A 6,052-nucleotide genomic window follows, 5' to 3' on the forward strand; every position below is an offset into this window, starting at 1 on the left:
ATTTTTTTTATATAAATGAACATGGCCTATATTCAATTCCTTATCCTGACAGTTGATGTAGGGTCTTCAGCACTGAAAGAATCTTTCATACCCTACACCAAGGTAAAGACAGTGGATTCATTGAATAAAGAAGTAATATAATTTCGCTATAGAAGTAATCGGTTGGTTAAAACCTTTCACATGATCAGCATCGATATCTTGAATGTACAAAAATAGTGTGGTACCAAATATATATTAAAGTTACAATTTTGTAATTTGATTTTTAGAAAAGAATAAGGTCATCGGATTTATTGAAAAGTTCAAGGTGTGTTGGAGAATCAAAATATGATTTTTCAAAAATAATTCAACTAAAAGGAGCTGCTGGCAGGGATGTTTCAAAGAAAGGACGACCTGAAGGCATTACATTAAATTCAATATCTTCACAAGAAACCTCCAGCACAAGCACGATTCCTGCAATTGAAGATGCAACATGCCCAACCACAAACACGACCAACACAATTGCACATGAACCCGATATAGAACTTGTGCAGGTATATTACATACAAAAATTTATGTGGTAGTCGTTCTTTTAGCCCTAAACAGAAATAAATTAAAAAGTTTCTGTGAGTTTTCAAATGTTGATTTTACATGAACAGATGAAAAAGGTAAAAAAATCTATGTGATGGTATGCAAAACCTTTTTATTTAGAAAAATATCAAGGAAGAGAATTATTTCCAAATTTGTCAAAACTATTGTGGCTATTGTTTTTCAGCAAACTTAAATTTTGTGTTTGATTTTCTATTTATTTTTTTGTATTTTTCTTTATTATTAATACATGATGATTTTTAGGCAGTTAAGCTGCCTTATGCGAGCACCCTGGATTTTGGTTCCCCCCTGGGAATTTTTGAAAAAGTGCCATTTCTCTGATCTGGCAGGTCTGGTAGATTATTTATAACTAATTCAGACATTTTTTTCACACTTTTTGTTATGAAAAACAATAAATATCAGGAAGATTACCTTAAATGATCGTCGATTTTCCCAAAACAATTGATGTTCCCCATTTGAAAAAGTGCTAATTAAAAAGTTAAGCATAGCTTTTTATCGTCTGTGCTTTTGATGAAGATGTAAGTGAGCTATTGTAAGAATAATTTCATTGCCGAAAATGTTTGTAATGAAGGCATTAAAATTTGCCAAATGGCGCATGGATATAATTTTGCGGCTATTTTTAATCAGTGACGCCGTTTAATTTGGTGGATTCCATCCCAATAAAGGTAAATATTTAAAAGCATTGTCTTACGTCCTCTCTGTATAAGTCTTGAATTTGTAAGAACACTTGATTATTTTATTTCTACATTGTATGAAGATATGTATTTTATTGAATTATTTAATGCAAGCTGATGTTATTATTATTTGTCATCGTGCCTCTCTGTACTTGCTATGTATCGTGGAAACCCCCAAACATTATACTTGATCAGGGCCTTTGCAATTTTAATAGGGACCTCATTTAAATACGTATTTATAGATTTTGTCGATGTCAAGGTCATTTCAAGATGGTTTCCTTAATCGGGGCTTTGGTGTTACAGACTGCTACATGTGCTTTGATATAGCCAAAGGCGCTTAAAAAATATTAAGATTACTACTTTATCAATAATTTGCTAATGGACAGCATTATTTCACTTCAAAAGTATATAATTGTAAAATATTAAGTACGAAATTTATGACGCTTCCCAAGCCGTAATTGATTTGGATTTACAAGCACTTTTCATTTTCCGGATATTTAAGCATTCGTGAAATTTTCAAGAATCATAACTTTTCGTTTCCCTCAGCAACTTGATACTGGTAAACCACTTTTCTATGAAATAACTGTGAAATAAAACTCGAATGGTACGAAAAGAAGCCTGTAGAAGGTAACGTTGTGCGTTACGAAGTTACGTTTTTAACAAGTTACAAACAGTTTTTTTCTTAATTCCTACATCAATTATTTATAGAACAGATATATTATTTTATTATAACATTGGCAATGGATGACAGCGAATCCGTGATCAAGATATTTCACTTACAATTTCAAATAAAATTGGAATGAAAATGGGGAATGTGCTAAAAACACAACAACACTACCAAAGAGCTGAGAACAGCCGAAGGCCACCAAATGGTCTTCAATGCAGCGGGAAGCTCTCAAACATACGGTTTGCTTAAATTGACCCCTAAACAAAAGTTACTAGTTCAATGATTATGGAGTTCATGTCATACTAAACTTAAGTTAGAATTATACACAAGAATCTATAATTGAAAATCATACAAGACTATAAAAAAAAATATAACAAAGGCCAGACGATCCTGACTTGGGACCCTAGAGAATTTAAGCATTACAAATGTAATTATAAGGGCCTCAATGAACATGAACATGGACAAAACTAATACATAAAGACTTTAGACATGAATATATAAAAAAGAAGATGTGGTATGATTTCCAATGAGACAACTGTCCACAAGAGACCAAAATGACACAGACATTAACAACTATAGGTCACCGTGCAGCCTTCGACAATGAGCAAAGCCCATACCCCATATAAAAGGCCCCAATAAGACAATGTAAAACAATTCAAACGAGAAAACTAACGGCCTTATTTATATAAAAAAATGAACGAAAAACAAATATGTAACACATAAACAAGCGATTACCACTGAATTACAGGCTCCTGACTTGGGACAGGCACAAACGTAAATAATGTAACGGGGTTGAACATGTTAGCGGGATCCCAACCCTCCCCTAACCTGGGACAGTGGTATAACAGTACAACATGAGAACGAACGATAAAAATCAGTTGAAAAAGGTTAACTCATTAGATGGACAAAAATACAAGTGGACGTGACATGAAGCCTTTATGCTACATTGTATATGTAAAAATTTTAAAGCAATAATGAATATTATACCTATTTTTATTTGTTTTTATTTCAGCTTGATTCCAATCTTTTGCAATGGCTAATACAAGAAGAGGCAAGGCATACATGTACATGTATATGTACAATACATGATTCTCTGTAGCAACTGGATTGTCTTTTCACCCCTATAGTTCCACAACAACAATGAAACTCTAGACTACTACATGTACGATGTTATGAAAATATTTACATATACCTACATGTAAATCTACATACATGATCAATTTTGAAGATTGTTTTTGCCAGGTGTAATCATATCAACTAATACAACAAGTTTTGATTCAGCTTTCTGACAGGAATTATTTATAAACTTGCCAGCAATTACAACAAATGAATATTATTATTTGAGTTAAAAATTAAGCTCGTTTGGACAGTGAAGTGATTTTGACGCGTATTGAAGTAGACATTAAACATGTTAAACGTTTCAAATTGATATCGAATTATGTGTAAATGCAGCATTGATTTATTTAAGAAAATAAGAATAAAGAAATTTAAAAAAGATGGACAAAATATTTGTATTAAATTTGTTGGAATTTTTGTCTTGCCAAAGATGACAGAGTCAAAAAGAGAGGCATACATGTATATATAGTTGTGTTGTTTTGTCAGCATGGTCAGCATCAACAATGTATTACAAAAATGTAGTTTGTGATTGTGTGATTAGGTCTAGTTTATGGGAGGTCAATGATATTTGATACGCAGTTGTGTTAGCATAGGTATATCTCATTACCTGATTACCAGAATATTTAGCCCCACCCCCTTTGTCATAGTCAATTGACTCTGAAACTTAGTTTACATGTATTAGTTTTTGATTAGGTGAGTTATTGAGGAACCACTAGTGAATGGTCAATGATATTTGGTGTGCAGTTGTATAAACTTTGTCACTTTCAATTTCTATTGAGGATATTTGACCCTGCCCCCTAAATTCTCTTTTTACTTGGAAACTTACGTTACTTTGAAATTTCATAAAGCTTTTGATTATTTTACTATGAAGGAAACCAATCGTCGTAAGTCAATGATGATTGCCATGTAGGTGAAGAAGCATTAGTACGTTTCAGTTCCATAGAGGATATTTGGTCCTTATCCCTCGGTCATATGCATGATCTATTGACTTTGACTATAATTATGTTAGTTTAAGAAACCAGCAATCTATGTGTTAGGGTTTGTTTAAAGGGGACAACTTATGAAAAGTTAATGTTATTTGGTAAGCAGTTGTATAAGTGTTGGCACATCTTATTTCCATAGGGATTGTTCAGCCCTGTACAATCAGTCATGGATCATTGTCTTTGAATATATTTTACATGTTAATGCATTTCTATTTTAATTGTATTATTTGTATTATCAAAATAACAAATAGGCAAAACATGTCTCTGTATTAAAAGCTGATTTTAGATAAGACATGTACAATTATTATAAAGATAAGAATATGTGGAATGATAGCCAATGCATCATAATGAGACAACTATATATATATATCCACCAAAATAAATGAAGAAAGTAAGCAATTATAGTTAGGCAACCATACAGGCTTCAAAAAATGTTGTATCATTGCTAGGCCATTATAACAACATCAGCATTTATTGTAATATAACTTACAAGAAAATTACACCACTTAAGATAGTTTCAGCTATGATTTGATGATTGTGCATACAATGTAGGTGCACCAACTGATGCAACTAAAACTGCTAATATGGCATATTCATACTTTAGAATATAGTTGAATTAAACCATACACCACTGCTAGACCCCATTATTGAAATTATTAATCTGATAAGAATAATCCTCCATGCAGCTTGTAACTATTAGCAAAACCTACATGTATACTGCATAGTAAGCTTGAAAAGACCAGAAAATTACAAATGTAAAACTCTAAAACTACAGCAGCCTGATTTATGTACAAAACAATTATGAAAAATGGATATGATATACAGCAACAATTACCAAATTACTGGGTCCTCAATATGGACAGGCACAATTTTAACTCTAAGTGGCAGGATTTGATAGTGAAAACTTTAGGGTACAAACATTATTCAATACCTGAGAAATAGCCGAGATAATATTTTCCCCAATTTTTCAACAATATTCGTCTTAACTTCTGCCAAGTTTGCCTCTCCTTTTTTTTTACTTAACTGCCTACAGCGCCTTTGGTGCTTTGATTTTTTTTGTTTAGACTGAAGAAAATAAAGGAAATAAAGATCACAAGAAGAAACATGCCATCTTCGTACCAATTCTTGGCCTAAAACTAGAGAGATAATGATAATGAAGCAGAGATGAATAAAATGCAAAATACAAGAATATATAGACAAGTCAATGACTCATACTGTACTAAATACGAAATTCGTGAGAAATAAATTCAAAAATTAATAAATTATTGTTTTCATTTTTAAGTTAACCACTTAATGCTTAAAATAAAACAACGTTTAAATCATTGATAAAGTTCTTCCGTTTAAAAGAAGATATAAATATGTATAAAAAAATTATAGACAAAAAGTGTATATCCTCTTTACAATTAGTTCATTTTGTCTCTCTATTCTTCTCTTCAAGCTCCTTAGTTGAATAGCCTATATCAAGTAAATAAAAAAATAAACAAAACGTATATTGTATTTTCATTTATAAATTTACAGTAAGTGACTTTAACATGTTCATAAAGTTTAACATATAAAAAATAAGCATAAAATTCATAATGTTTAGAAGTTTCATAACATGAGACTTAAAAATCATAACCACTTATAACTATGACATGTAGGCACAATTTGATTCAAAAGTGTATTGAACTTGATCTGTGTTTTAAAGCAGTTAGCATTGTATATAAGTTTCATAACATTTGGTTGAGGCAAACTAAATTGATAAACAGAAACAAATTTGTTTGTACATGATGTATGGACAAGGGAAAAGATTAATGCCACTGTCAAAATATAGGGGGGGCATATGCATATAAATCATCTGTTAACATAAGTTACATTAACTGTCTCAATGGCGTTGGCTTCCTCTGCAACATTCTGTAAAATGTAAAAACATATGTAGAAAATTTTCCTTGAAACAGTTGGTGGTATTAGTATACATGTATCTGGTCTATGTGAAAAAAAATTGTTCTTGTTAACCATGTTAACGGTTGGGTGATATTGGTGTACAC

The 6,052-nt window shown here is 31.5% G+C and overlaps 1 long non-coding RNA gene across 1 annotated transcript; it reads left to right on the plus strand.

The window, feature by feature from the left end:
* The first annotated feature begins 1,554 nt into the window (after positions 1 to 1,554).
* LOC139528894 (uncharacterized) lies at positions 1,555 to 4,282 on the plus strand. The gene is made up of 2 exons (XR_011665718.1): positions 1,555 to 1,886; positions 2,939 to 4,282. It is a non-coding gene; the product is annotated as an uncharacterized lncRNA (long non-coding RNA).
* Positions 4,283 to 6,052: the final 1,770 nt, after the last annotated feature.

This window comes from Mytilus edulis, chromosome 6 (assembly GCF_963676685.1).
Source record: "Mytilus edulis chromosome 6, xbMytEdul2.2, whole genome shotgun sequence".
NCBI lineage: Eukaryota > Metazoa > Mollusca > Bivalvia > Mytilida > Mytilidae > Mytilus > Mytilus edulis.